The sequence below is a fragment of the Ornithorhynchus anatinus genome, chromosome 3 (genome assembly GCF_004115215.2).
Source record: "Ornithorhynchus anatinus isolate Pmale09 chromosome 3, mOrnAna1.pri.v4, whole genome shotgun sequence".
NCBI classification, from domain to species: domain Eukaryota; kingdom Metazoa; phylum Chordata; class Mammalia; order Monotremata; family Ornithorhynchidae; genus Ornithorhynchus; species Ornithorhynchus anatinus.
In genome coordinates, this window is record NC_041730.1 from 21462696 (window position 1) to 21478122 (window position 15427).

A 15427-nucleotide genomic window follows, 5' to 3' on the forward strand; every position below is an offset into this window, starting at 1 on the left:
GTCACTTCACTTCTCTAAGCCTCAGTTACCTCATCTGTAACATGAGGATTAAGACTGAGATCCCTGTGTGGGACAGAGACTGGGTCCAACTTGATAAACTTGTAGCTACCCCAGTGCTTAGTACAGTGCCTGGCACATAATAAGTGCTTAATAAAAGCCATAAAAAAAAGAAAGAAAGAGAACCCTTGGGCAACTCCAGTCACCACTCTGTGCTTCAGTTTCCCCCTTTGTAAAATGGGATCAAGCCCCCTTGCTTAATCACCAGGCAGGATAAGTGTGAAGTTAGGGCTTGATAAAAACACTCAGACTTTATTTTAATGAACTCAGTGATGAGTGAGCCTCGTCATCTTCAGCCATGTTTTAAAAGACCCAAAGTAAACGCTTGTCAAGCAGGCAGGAAAGTGGAGCTGGCAAGAGACCAAAATAATAATAATATTGGTATTTGTTAAGCACTTACTATGGGCCAAGCACTGTGTTAAGTGCTGGGGGAGATAGAAGGTCATCAGGTTGTCCCACGTGGGGCTCACTGTCTTGATCCTTATTTTCCAGATGAGGTCACTGAGGCCCAGAGAAGTTAAGTGACTTGCCCAAAGACAAGTGGCAGAGCCGGAATTAGAACCCAGGTCTTCTGACTCTCATACAGGACTTATGGGACTGATACTGTTGGCCTAATCAATCGAACAGAGATGTTTATTGAGCACCTACTGAATTTAGGCATTCATTCATTCAATAGTATTTATTGAGCGCTTACTATGTGCAGAGCACTGTACTAAGCACTATTACTAAGCGCTTGGGAGAGTACGACAGTAGCAAGACACATTTCTTGCCTTGAAGGAACTTACAATTTAATGGGGGAGGCAGGCACAAATTGATTTACAGGTATCGAGAGTTGAAGGACAAACAAGATTAAAGCAGGAAGCAACACAGACACACCGTGATGAAAACGATAATCGAATATATAGAGAAATCAAAATACATAACAGACGATAGATAGGCAGGAGACTTAGAGGTAGGAATAAAGAACATATGGGTTAGAGGCGAGTGTCAGGCTGATGAGGCTAGGGTGGTGCGGCATGATTCACACCATCATCTGGGAGGAGATAGGATTTAGGAGGACTTCCAAGAAGGGCAAATGTAGTCTGGCGGATTTGACTGGGGACGGAGTTCTGGAACGCTACACGGTTAGAAGGTGAGTTAGCAAAGAGTGAAGGAGCTGAGTGAAGAGAGCTGATACGTAGGATGGTGAGAGCTGGCGGAGGGTCTTGAAGCCGGTGGAAAGGAGTTTCTGCTCGCTGCAGAGGGAGACGGGTGGAGGTTTTCAAGGAGCAGAGAGATGAATGTCAACAGCCGTGGCAAGGAGACGATTCGGTGCGACGTAACCCTGGGCTTACGGGCTCAGGTTGGTTTTTTTCAGAGAAATGCTGAACAGAGATTTGCCAAGCCGTGGGTTTGTAAATCACATACCCCGCTGTGGTTATCTTAATAATGCTGGTATTTGTTAAGCGCTTACTATGTGCAGAGCACCGTTCTAAGCGCTGGGGTAGATACAGGGTAATCAGGTTGCCCACGTGAGGCTCACAGTCCTAATCCCCATTTTTCAGATGAGGTGACTGAGGCCCACAGAAGTTAAGTGACTTGCCCACAATCACACAGCTGACAAGTGGCAGAGCGGGGATTCGAACCCATGACCTCTGACTCCCAAGCCCAGGCTCTTTCCACTGAGCCCCACTGCTTCACTTGCCCTGGTTGCCTAGAAATGGTATTGCCCCCTTGGCCAAAGCACGAAATGAGGTTCTTCTCGGCTGACTTGCACCCTTCCTGACATTTAGGGATAAACACAGTCTCTACCTGAAAGGCCTGACCCTTTATTTATTTATTTATTTATTTATGGTATTTGCTAAGTGCTTATGGTGTGTCAAGGCCAGGACTAAATGCTGGGGTACAAGTTAATCAGGTCGGACCCAGTCCCTGGGCTACATAGGGCTCACAGTCTAAGTAGGCAGGAGAACGGGTTTTGAATTCACATTTTGCAGTCGAGGAAACTGAGGCCCAGAGAAGTGAAGTGACTTGCCCGAGGTCACAGAGCAGGCAGCTGGTTAGAACCCAGGCCCTCTGATTTCCACCCCGCTTCCCTGCCCCTAAACCTTGAGCCTGGGCTCACTTCTGCCTTTCCCCAGCCCTATCTGCCTACACCTGTCATCCCCCAGCATTTGAAATGTTGCTGTGCTACTTTCATTTGCAGGCTGGGGCCTTGCTGCAGGGACCCTCACCCGCTTTGTAATCTTTACCTCTCTTCATCCCACGGCAAAGCTGCTGGGGTGGAAACGATTCACCATTCCTATCCCGTGAGCCTCGGGGTTCCAGGCACACGGGGGAGTTTAATAAGTTTCTTCCTTGCTGCTGATGCTGTGATGCGGCTGATGCCTCTCGGTTGCACCGTGTGGGCTCACAGCAAGCACTCGGGGTGACTCTTCCCTGAAATCTTTATTGGAGCTCTGGTCCTGCCATGTGATACGACGCCTGGCGTGGAAGTATCACAAAAAGGACTCACCCAAAAGTCACAGTTTCTTGCCCCTCCAGTAGGTTGATATACTTCAAGTAATAATAGATATTATAATGATAATAATCTGTGGAGCGGTTACCGCCTGCCAGGCAACGGAATAGATAGAATGTAAACAGTGCGGATACAAGAGGCATTCCTTTGTATTTATTGAGTGCTTACTGTGTGCAGAGCACTGTACTAAGTGCTGGGGCGAGTACAGTATAACAATAAACAGACACACTGCCTGCCCGCAGTGAGCTTAGAGTCTAGAGATACAATACGATACAGTATGAGGTACAGTGTGAGAAAATACAAGATTCAATAGTACTTACTGACCGCTTACTCTGTGCAGAGCACTGTACTAAGCGCTTGGAATGGACAATTCGGCAACAGATAGAGACAATCCTTGCCCATTGACGGGTTTACTGTCTAAACGGGGGAGACAGACAGACAAAAACAGTAGCAATAAATAGAATCAAGGGGATGTACCTCTCATTAACAAAATAATATACATACATAGATGCAATACGAGAAGCAGTCTGCCTAGTGGAAAGAGCACGGGCCTGGGAGTCAGAGGACCCGGATTCAAATCCTGTTTCCACCACTTGTCTGCTGTGTGACCTTGGGGAAGTCGCTTCACTTTTCTGTGCCTCAGTTACCTCATCTGTAAAACGGGGATTAAGACGGTGAGCCCTACGTGGGGCAGGGGCTACGTCCAACCAAACTGTATTAACCTAGCGCTTAAAACCGTGCCTGGAAAATAATAAATGTTTAACAAATTCTATAGTTAAAATAAAGTTAAGTAATTTGACCCAGTCTCCGTATCACAGGGGCTCACATTCCAAGGGAGAGGGAGAACTGGTATTTTAACTCCATTTTTACTGATAGGGAAATTGAGGCACAGAGAAATGAAATGACTTGTCCAGGGTCATACCCGGTTCTATTCATTCATTCATTCAATAGCATTTTTTGAGCACTTACTATGTGCAGAGCACTGTACTAAGCGCTTGGAATGAACAAGTCGGCAACAGATAGAGACAGTCCCTGCCCTTTGACGGGCTTACGGTCTAATCGGGGGAGACGGGCAGACGAGAACGATGGCGATAAATAGAGTCGAGGGGAAGAACGTCTCGTAAAAACAATGGCAACTAAATAGAATCGAGGCGATGTACAATTCATTAACAAAATAAATAGGGTAAAGAAAATATATACAGTCGAGCAGATGAGTACAGTGCTGAGGGGATGGCAAGGGAGAGGGGGAGGAGCAGAGGGAAATAGGGGGAAAAGAGGGTTAAGCTGCGGAGAGGTGAGGGGGGGTGGTAGAGGGAGTAGAGGGAGAAGGGGAGCTCAGTCTAGGAAGGCCTCTTGGAGGAGGTGAGTTTTAAGTAGGGTTTTGAAGAGGGGAAGAGAATTAGTTCGGTTCTAGAGCCGAGGTCCTCTGACTCTCGGCCCGTTCTCTTTCCACAGAGCCATGCTCTTTCTCTGTCCGGAGGGATAGCTCGACACTCGCAATTCATAAAACCAGACTCCTGCAAGTGGAAGAGGGTAATTAGGGTGCAGCTCTGAGCAGGAGAAATCCTAAATCGTGCCGAATTCCTCCAAAAGGAGTTGGGTTTTTTGGTGCGATTTCCTCATCCATAAATACCGCTCTTACAGAATGCTGCTAAAGCAGCAGAAACCAGGACTTGGTTTTTCAACTCTAGCCGGCACGAGAAGATTTTTTGGCTGAGGGGGGGAATTTGTTTGGGGCAGGCTGATACATGACTCCACTCTTCTTCAAAGTGATCTGTGACCCATCATGCCCCGCTCTGCTGACTCCGCAAAGCCATCCATAATCCACGGCACGGCTCCTCGAGTGAACATCGCCAGGGCGCAATCGATAGCATTCAGGTGGTTTCTGCCTGCCTGCCTGGAGGACTTTTAGGAAGACTGGTTGAGATGGAAAAGCTTCCCATAGGATTAGAAAGCTATCCTGCCATGAGAGTCTTGGGATTAGGTCCCACAGCGCATTGGAATGGGTAGGGAATAATGATTATTAGAAGTGTGAATGTGAGGACAGAAGACTCAGCATTATAATAGTAATAATCATAATGTTGGTATTTGGTAAGCGCTTCCTATGTGCAGAGCACTGTTCTAAGCGCTGGGGTAGATACAGGTCAGGGTGTCCCACGTGAGGCTCCCAGTCTTCATCCCCAGTTTACAGATGAGATCACTGAGGCCCAGAGAAGTGAAGGGACTTGCCCACAGTCACCCAGCTGACTAGTGGCAGAGCTGGGATTCAAAACCATGACCTCTGACTCCCAAGCCCGGGCTCTTTCCACTGAGCCACGCTGCCCAAATAGACATACACCCCACCCCCCCGCCCTTTAGTAGTTCCCTTGCCCAAACAAGTAATATTAGACAGCGTGAGCTGTCGACAGCTGTGTGAGGCTTATTAATGGGGAAAAAGCTCAAACTCTGGTGTCCTTTGTGAGGAGAAGGAGGTGCTAGCTCCCTTAAATCGAAGGAGTTGGCCACGGAATTCGGCAGGCTTGCGAAGCCAGGAAACTTTAGTGGGAAAAGTTAGATTTACAGAGTCGCTGCCAGTATACCGATCTCCTGGAGGGGAGGACGTGCTTCCGCCAAAGGGATTAAGGGACTGAGGAGGTTTTCTACTGTTTGCCAGGTTTCTCCGGTCCCCGATGCATTGTAAAAAATCTCTTCAGCGGTACCTGACCCCGGCTTACAGTGCGAATGCCGGCTATGGTCCTGTTGTAATGGGTGATGGGGATTTTGCTGAGAACTGGTCCCTGAGCACACATTTCCCTGCATTCCCTTCTCCCGCTCCCCTTTCCACTGCCTTGCTTTCCTTGGTATCCCAGAGATGACACCACGACTCCAGTAGCATGTGACCCAAATCGGTCTAAGGGAATGCGGGCCAAGCTCCCGCCTGCAGTAGAAATCAGTCAGTCCCCTCTGGGCTTGTGTTTTTCCCTTATTGATGAGAGGAAGCATTGAAAGCACTTTCCAAATGGGGTGGTGAGAGACGAGATCCCTCACAGTCGTCTCTGCGCTTGGATGATCCCCGGGCAGTTTGCCATCGGGTCCTGATCAGGTTTCTTGGCCGGCCTAGACCAAGTAAGTCTCTGTTGTCAAATCTCTGTTGAAGGAAAGCAGTGTGGCCTAGCGGATTGAGCGTGGGCCTGGGAGTCAGCAGGGTAAGGTTGCATCTACCCCAGCGCTTAGTACAGTGCCTGGCACAGAAGGACTTAACAAAGAGCTTCCCCCTCTAGATTCTGAGCTCACTGTGGGCAGGGAATGTATCTGTTTGTTGCCATAGTGCACTCTCCCAAGCGCTTAGTACATGTTTTGCCCAGTAAGTGCTCCATAAATATGATTGAAAGAATACCGTAAATAAAAAAATAATCACAGCCAACACATTGGTCGGCCGAGGGCCAGATCTGTGTTATTGTACTAAGAAGATGACCGAAATGGCGCTTGTAATTGCAGGGCAGAAAAATGTTGAAGATTAAATCTGCCCTTCAGACTTGCAGAAATAACAGACGTTGCCACTGTCCCTGCTGCTTTTGGTGGCTCAGAATCACTAGGGCTCATTTCTCCTCACATCAAGTTTCACATACGCCTCCTGAGCTCCCTTTTTGGATCCCGACACATAGAAGGACAGCAGGGTGGAGTGGTTCTGACTCCGAAGGCGTCTGGGAATCTACAAATAACGTCTGGTGACAACATAGCCTGTTCCCGATGGAGACGCCGACCCATCAAGAGTTAGTTTTGCTTCTCCTCCACTCTAAATAGTCCCTAGGGAATCAGTGCTTGCTTTATGGGAATTTCTCAAACAAGGACCAGCAAAACAGGGAAGTCAGTCAGACCCCCGATTCCAGCTGCCTTCGCAGCCAATCCTTGGGGGCTTTGATTACAGCAACAGCCGGCTCTCCTGGTGCCCCTAAAACAAACAGAGAAGCAGCGTGGCCTAGTGGCTAGAGCGCGGGGCTGGGAGCCGAGAGGACCTGGGTTCTAATCCCAGCTCTGCTACTTGTCTGCTGTGTGACTCTGGGCAGGTCACTTAAATTCTCTGTGCCACATTTTCCTCGTCTGTAAAATGAAGATTAAGACTGGGAGCCCCATGGGGACAGGGACTGTGTTCAACTTGATTAGCTTGTATCTACCCCAATGCTTGGTATAGTGGTTGGCACATAGCAAGGGCTTGATAAATGCCATTTTATATATATATATATATATATATATATATGTGTGTGTATAAATATATATATGTATGTTGAGAGAAAGAGCAGTAAGGTCTCAACTAGCTCTCTCTGCCAGACCTTCCAAATGACACCCGTCAGCTACATTCCTAGCTCAAGACAAATATTCCCCATAAGCAGCATTCAGAAACCTGCTCCCAATTTCCTCTCTAATTTCATCCATCTGATGTTCTTTTCGCGGCTCTAACCCAGAGGCAGGCTCGCTCCACCGAGCCTAACCTGCTTCAGCGACTGTTTCCACCGGGTGTGCCTGGTGGGTTTAAAAGTTTAGCTCCCACGGGAAAATGAAGGTACTCATTTTTATGCTGGCTCAATCCAGCAAAAGGAGGGTAAGGGCCAGGGATTACTCCCCCACTTGATCTCAGAGGGGAAAATTGAAGCGAGTAATAGCGGAGTTGGGATTAGGATTCAGTCTGGGGTTCGGTCTGAGAAGCAATAGTGCCTCTGCAGTTCCTTTCTTTCCCATCCTCGTCACCACAATGAATCTACCTGAACGGCTCCAGTTTAGACTGTTGTCACACAGTCTCTTCGAGTCTATCGCTTCAATTCATTGCTAAATACAGCAGCTGGTTGTCCACAAAGCCCAGAAGTCCTGGACTCTGTCGTCAGAACTACCCCGAGCATAATTTTGCTTCCCGAGTGTGTTTCTAGTTGTTGACTTTCACCCTCGCAGCAGCTCTGGGTGCTCTGGGCCCTCATTACCTCTCTCCCCATCCATCTCCAGAGTAATTAAGATCGGAAGGAACGTCTCTGTGCCTGAGCCCCAGATTTAAATCCCAGGGAAGGGATGTATTTTCCACACAGGGTCCTTAGACCTCTTTCTCACCCATCTTCCTCGTCTTCCAAAGTCCTGAGTCCCTGATGAATTTCAGGGACCTCCCTGTTAGACCTGACATCCCTAGAAAGATAGAACAAACCCTCTTGGCTTTCTCAAGGATATTTTAATGGAGAGTTGGGCTGCTTTCCTAATTAAATTTTTGTATTTTTATATATATTCTATTTAGGTGCCTCAAGGCCCTGAGGTAATTGGGTGCATTATTAAATAATTTTTAAAAACCCCAAATCTTAACCTTTATTAGTAACACTTGGCCACTTTCCATTTTAGCAGTTTTATGATTACTAATTAGCAGAACCACAAAAACCTTTGGGAGGACAGTGGAGAAACCGAGGCACAAAGAAAAGAGATTCGTTATAAGTTCCCCAGGGAGTACTGAAAGCTGTAAAACCAAAATGTCCTACTGGGACCATTTTTATTTTAATTTTAATGGTATCTGTTATGTGCTTACCATATGCCAAACACTGTTCTAAGCTCCGGGACAGGTACAAGTTAATTAGATCGGACACTCTTCCGGCCCCTCAAGGGGCTCACAGTCTAAGTAGAAGGCAGACCAGGTGTTGAATTCCCATTTTACAGTTGAGGGAAACTGAGGCACAGTGAAGTTAAGTGACTTCCCAAGGTCTCACAGCAAGCAGTTGGCAGAGCTAGGATTAGAACCCAGCTCCTTCTGACTTCCAGGATGTGCTCTTTCTACTAGGCCATGCCATTCTGTTTTCTTACCTGGCCTGTATTCATTTATTCACTCATTCAGTCATATTTATTGAGTGCTTACTGTGTGCGGAGCACTGTACTGAGCGCTTGGAAAGTACAAGAGACAATAGAGACAATCTTACATTCTAGAAGGAGGAAGACATCAAAACAAGTAAACAGGCATCAATATAGGAATATATACATACATATGTAAGTGCCGTGGGGCGGGGAAAGGAGAGGAAGGGCAAACGGGGCGAATCGAGGTGACGCAGAAGGGAGGGGGAGCTGAGGAAAAGGGGGGCTTAGTCTGGGAAGGCCTCTGGGAGGAGATGAGCTTTCAGTAGGCTTTGAAGGAGGAAACGGGGGAAGCCTGTATCTTGGATTGAGCCAAGAACCCCCTAAAAAAGGGAAAATTTCCCATATTTTGACGGAGTCCTAATGCTTCCTGCAACCTAGCAGTGGGATGATCCTCAGTCTTTCCAGACAGAGAGTTTTCAGTCTGTTCCTGGGACTCAGCACTTCGATCAATCAAGCAATGCTATTTTTGGCGCACTCACTCTATGCGGAGCACCGTACTGGGAGCCCGTGAATTGGAAGAAACGTTCCCTGCCCACAGCAAGCTTAAAGTCTGGTGTTTACAGTCCACGCTTACTGAGTAAAGCCTTAGTAGCGCTCTATCATTAGCAAACATCTTCCATCCCTCGCCTGCTCTTTTTTTTTGTTATGGGAAAAAACATTTGAGCAGCACTAACCTAAAGCACGCGTTAGTCTTTACTCAAGTATTTCGAAACACGTAATCCAGTTATTTTTAAGGCTGCCATTTTTAAATCCATACATACTTGACAGAGAGGAAAGGGAGAATGCACGTTTCTCTTGTCCCCCTTCTTTCCTAATCTCCAATTGACTCCTGTTGAACTGCAGTTTTCTGCACCGTGCCTGTTAAATACCGTTCAGAGATGTTCAATCGATCAGTGGCATTTATTGAGCACTTACTAGAGCGCTGTACTAAGCATTTGGAGGAGTACAGTGCAACAGAGTTGATAGATCCGTTTCCCCTCCCCCTAAAAAGACTGATATCCCTAATAGGATGAGAATTCCCATTCTGGGGAATCAGCCTTCAGAACCTCTGGAAGGGAATTAGAGCTGGAAGCTGTGGTTGAGGAGGTTGCTATCGGGTGCCCAACTCACCCTTTGGGTATTCCATTAATAGTCACCGTCCCCCAGTGACAGAAATGGCAGTCAGAAGTCACCCTACCCACCATCGGAACTAAATAATTGGGCCGGGGTTACTGCAACGCCTCTGAAACCTCTGGAAACCGTGGAAGGGGGACGGGATCGGGAATCAGTGGTTTTTATCGAGCTCTTATTGTGTGCAGAGCGCTGTACGAAGCACTTGGAAGAGTACACAATAACAGAGTAGGTAGACGCGCTCCCCTGCCCACAGTGAGTTTACAGTCTAGAAACAGCCTGGAAAGCAGTGTGGCTCAGTGGAAAGAGCCCGGGCTTGGGAGTCAGAGGTCATGGGTTCTAATCCCGGCTCTGCCACTTGTCAGCTGGTATGACTTTGAGCAGCGTGGCTCAATGGAGAGAGTACGGGCTTGGGAGTCAGAGATCGTGGGTTCTAATCCTGGCTCCGCCACTTGTCTGCTGTGTGACCTTGGGCAAGTCACAACTTCTCTGTGCCTCAGTTACTTCATCTGTAAAAATGGGGATTAAAAAAAATGTGAGCCCCACGTGCGACAATCTGATTACCCTATATCTACCCCAGCGCTTAGAACAGTGCTCTGCACATAGTAAGCGCTTAACAAATAGCATAATTGTTATTATTATTATTATTAACTTCTCTGTGCCTCACCTCAGTGACCTCATCTGTAAAATGGGGATTAAGACTGTGAGCCCCACGGGGGACAACCTGATCACCTTGTATACCCCCCCCCCAGCGCTTGGAACAGTGCTTGGCACATAGTAAGCGCTTAATAAGTGCCATTATTATGATGATTATTAGAGGGAGCTTAAGCCTAGAGGGGAACTGCAGGTCCCCCCTGGCACCAGAGCATGTCCAGCGCAAGCACGCTGTGTCTGGGCTCGGGAGGGGGGTGGTCCGGCCAGGGGGCCGGGGAGGGAGGCCGAGAGCAGGTGGAGATTATCTCAGCCTCGGAATATGCCCGGACAGCCTCAGTGACTATAAATAGTAGGAGGAGCGGCTCCGAGAGACCTATCTCGGAGGAGAAGAGGTGCCAGGGTGGGGGTGGGAGGTTTGGAACGTGCAGCTAAACAAAATGATTGACCTAGTGGAGTCCGGGGGTGGGGTCGGGGAATGAAATCAGCGGGGGAGGACACCGAAAGCAAACTCCTTGAAGGCCCAAGAGCCGCCGTTTTTATTGGAAGTTTCCCACAGTGCTCTCGGTGTGAGAAGATGTCCACTCACTGCCCCTGAGGGCCTCCAAGTTGTAAGAGCTAGTAGGACCCACCCTCCCGGTGCCCCCCCGACTGTATCGCTTACAGTCTCTGGGCACGTCACTCCTCTCCTCCAAAACCTCCAGTGGTTGCCTATCAACCTTCTCATGAAACAAACACTCCTCACTCTGGGCTTCAAAGCTCTCTGACACCTTGCCCTCCTCCTACCTCACCTCCCTTCTTTCTCCTGCCAACCCCGCACGCTCCGCTCCTCCGCCGCTCGCCTCCTCACCGTCCCCCGTTCGCCCCTGTCCCGCCGTCGACTCCGGGCCCACGTCCTCCCGCTGTCCTGGAACGCCCTCCCTCCTCACCTCCGCCAAACTCACTCTCTTCCCCTCTTCGAAGCCCTCCTGAGCGCTCCCCTCCTCCAGGAGGCCTTCCCAGACTGAGCTCCCCTTTCCCTCTGCTCCTTCTCCCCTCCCCATTCCCCCCTCTCCCGCCTTCTGCTCTTCCCCTTTCATTCATTCATTCAATAGTATTTATTGAGCGCTTACTATGTGCAGAGCACTGTACTCAGCGCTTGGGATGAACAAGTCGGCAACAGATAGAGACGGTCCCTGCCGTCTGACGGGCTCACGGTCTGATCGGGGGAGACGGACGGACGAGAACGATGGCGATGAATAGAGTCGAGGGGAAGAACGTCTCGTAAAAACCGATGGCGACTAAATAGAATCGAGGCGATGTACAATTCATTAACAAAATAAATAGGGTGATGGAAATATATACAGTCGAGCGGACGAGTACGGTGCTGTGGGGATGGGACGGGAGAGTTGGAGGAGCAGAGGGAAAAGGGGAAAAAGAGGGTTTAGCTGCGGAGAGGTGAAGGGGGGGTGGCAGAGGGAGTAGAGGGAGAAGAGGAGCTCGGTCCGGGAAGGCCTCTCGGAGGAGGTGAGTTTTAAGTAGGGTTTTGAAGAGGGGAAGAGAATCAGTTTGGCGGAGGTGAGGAGGGAGGGCGTTCCGGGACCGCGGGAGGACGCGGCCCGGGGGTCGACGGCGGGACGGGCGAGACCGAGGGACGGCGAGGAGGCGGGCGGCGGAGGAGCGGAGCGTGCGGGGTGGGCGGTGGAAAGAGAGAAGGGAGGAGAGGTAGGAAGGGGCGAGGGGATGGACAGCCTCGAAGCCTAGAGTGAGGAGTTTCTGTTTGGAGCGGAGGTCGATAGGCAACCACTGGAGTTGTTTAAGAAGGGGAGAGACAGGCCCAGATGGTTTCTGCGGGAAGATGAGCCGGGCGGCGGAGTGAAGAATAGACCGGAGCGGGGCGAGAGAGGAGGAAGGGAGGTCAGAGAGAAGGCCGACACGGTAGTCTAGCCGGGATATAACGAGAGCCTGTAACGGTAAGGTCCCCTTCCCCTTCCCTTTCCCCTTCCCCTTCCCCTTCCCCTTCCCCTCAGCACTGTGCACATTTGTATATATTATTTATTACCCTATTTTTGGCTCAGGGGAAAGAGCACGGGCTTTGGAGTCAGAGGTCATGGGTTCGAATCCCGGCTCGGCCACTTGTCAGCCGTGTGACTTTGGGCGAGTCACTTCACTTCTCGGTGCCTCAGTTACCTCATCTGTAAAATGGGGATTAAGATTGTGAGCCCCAAGTGGGACAACCTGATTCCCCTGTGTCTATCCCAGCGCTTAGAACAGTGCTCGGCACATAGTAAGCGCTTAACAAATACCGACATTATTATTATTATTTATTTTGTTAATGAGGTGTACATCCTCATGATTCTATTTATCTTGATGATGTTGTCTTGTTTTGCTGTCTCCCCCGTTTAGACAGCGAGCCCCGTCGTTGGGCAGGGATTATCTCTATCTGTTGCCCGACTGTAATAACGTTGGCGCTTACTATATGCAGAGCACCGTTCTAAGCGCTGGGATAGATACGGGGTAATCAGGTCGTCCCACGTGAGGCTTGCATTCTTAATCCCCATTTTTCAGATGAGATTACTGAGGCACAGAGAAGTGAAGTGACTCGCCCACAGTCACACGGCTGACGAGTAGCAGAGGCGGGATTCGAACCCATGACCTCTGACTCCCAAGCCCGGGCTCTTTCCACTGAGCCATGCTGCTTCTCTAATTGTACATTTTAAGCGCTTAGTCCAATGCTCTGCACATGGTAAGCGCTCAATAAATACTACTGAACGAATTGAATGAATGACTACTCAGTGCTCGGCCCAGTGCTTGACCCATTCACTTGCTAATACTTAGCAAGTTATTACGATAGTAATTATTGTTAATTATTATTTACTTGGTGCTGGATTTCCCCCCAGCAGAGATGAAGTAGGAGGCCCCTCAGGGCTCATATTCTTAATCTGTTAAGGTGCGGGGGTGGTTCAGAGAAAGAGAGAGGGAGAGGGGAAAAAGAAGGGCACGGGCTTGGGAGTCAGAAGGTCATGGGTTCTAATCCCGGCTCTGCCACTTGTCTCTGTGTGACCTTGGGCAGGTCAGTTCACTTCTCTGGGCCTCAGTTACCACATCTGGAAAATGGGGGTGAAGACCGGGAGCCCCACGTGGGACAGTCTGATGACCTTGTATCTACCCCAGCGCTTAGAACAGTGCTCGGCACATTGTAAGCGCTTAATGTCATCATTATGATTATTCGCTCAAGCGGCAACTAACCCTGATCTGTTACGTGTAAGCCTCCCCTAGCCCTATACTTCACATGAGCGCTTAGTACAGTGCCCGGCACATAGTAAGCACTTACCAAATACCATTATTATGATTATTCACTCAATAATAATAATAATAATGATGATGATGGTATTTATTAAGTGCTTTCTATGTGCCAAGCACTGTTCTAAGCACTGGGGCAGTTACAAGGTCATCAGGTTGGACACAATCCCCGTCCCACATGGGGCTCACAGTCTTCATCCCCATTTTACAGATGAGGGAACTGAGACCCAGAGAAGTGAAGTGACTTGCCCAAAGTCACCCAGCTGACAGGTGGCGGAGCCGGGATTAGAACCCACGACCTCTGACTCCCAAACCCGGGCTCTTTCCACTAAACCACGGCACAGTGCGTGGCACGTAGTAAGTGCTTGAGAAGCAGCATAGCTTAGTGGAAGGAGCCCGCGCTTGGGAGTCGGAGGTCATGGGTTCGAATCCCGGCTCCGCCACCTGTCAGCTGGGTGACTTTGGGCAAGTCACTTCACTTCTCTGTACCTCAGTTACCTCATCTGGAAAATAGGGATGAAGACTGTGAGCCTCACGTGGGACAACAGGCTGACTTTGTGTCTACCCCAGCGCCTAGAACACTGTCTGGCACATAGTAAGTGCTTATGATAAATTATAATTAACAAATTATAAATTGATACATTAATAAATGAATAACTTTATTATTAATAATAATAATGGTGGTATTTATTAAGCACGTACTATGTGCCAGGCACTGTTCTAAGCGCTGGGGGAGATACAAGGTCATCTGGGTGTCCCAAGTGGGGCTCACCGTCTTCATTCCCATTTTACAGATGAGGTAACTGAGGCGTAGAGAAGTGAAGTGACTTGCCCAAGGTCACACAGCTGATAAGTGGTGGAGCCGGGATTAGAACTCACAACCTCTGACTGCCAAGCCTGGGCTCTTTCCACTAAGCCACGCTGCTTCTCTATTATTACTAATAATAATGGTATTTGCTTATTAGTATATTATTAAATTATAACAATCAAATTATAAATGATAATAAATGAATAAAAGAACAAATCGTCATTATTACGAATCATTACTAACGATATTTGTCTATCATTACATTATTAGATTATAATAAATGAATTATACATTATAATAATTTAATCAACAAATACAACCATCATGATTATTAAACTTACTACGAATGATGGTATATATTTATTAATATATTGTTGTTATGATAAACGAATTGTAAATTATAATAAATTAATACACAAATGCAATCATTACCATTACTAATCATTACTAATAATAACAATAGTCATAATAAGAGAAGCAGCGTGGCTCAGTGGCAAGAGCCCGGGCTCGGGAGTCCGAGGTCGTGGGTTCTAATCCCCACCCCGCCACCTGTCAGCTGGGTGACTTTGGGCCAGTCGCTTCACTTCTCTGGGCCTCAGTTGCCTCAGCTGGAAAATGGGGATGAAGTCTGTGAACCCCAGGTGGGGCAACCTGATCACCTTGCATCCTCCCCAGCGCTTAGAGCAGCGCTTCGCACCTAGGAAGCGCTTAAGAAATGCCGTCATTATTAATGAGAGCCATCCTTGTTTATTAATGTATTATAACTTGTGTTTGATTATTTAGAGAAGCAGCGGGGCTCAGTGGAAAGAGCCCGGGCTGGGGAGTCCGAGGTCCTGGGTTCGAATCCCGCCTCTGCCACTTGACAGCTGGGGGACTGTGGGCAAGTCCCTTCTCTGGGCCTCGGTGACCTCATCTGGAAAATGGGGATGAAGACTCAGGTGGGACAACCTGATCACCCTGTAATGATGATCATAATAATGTTGGCATTGGTTAAGCGCTTACTATGTGCCCAGCACTGTTCTAAGCGCTGGGGGAGATACGGGGTCATCAGATTGCTCCACGTGGGGCTCCCGTTTTTTTCATCCCCATTTTCCAGATGAGGTCGCTGAGGCCCAGAGTGAAGTGACTCGCCCAAGGTCACCCAGCAGACCAGCGGCGGAGCCGGG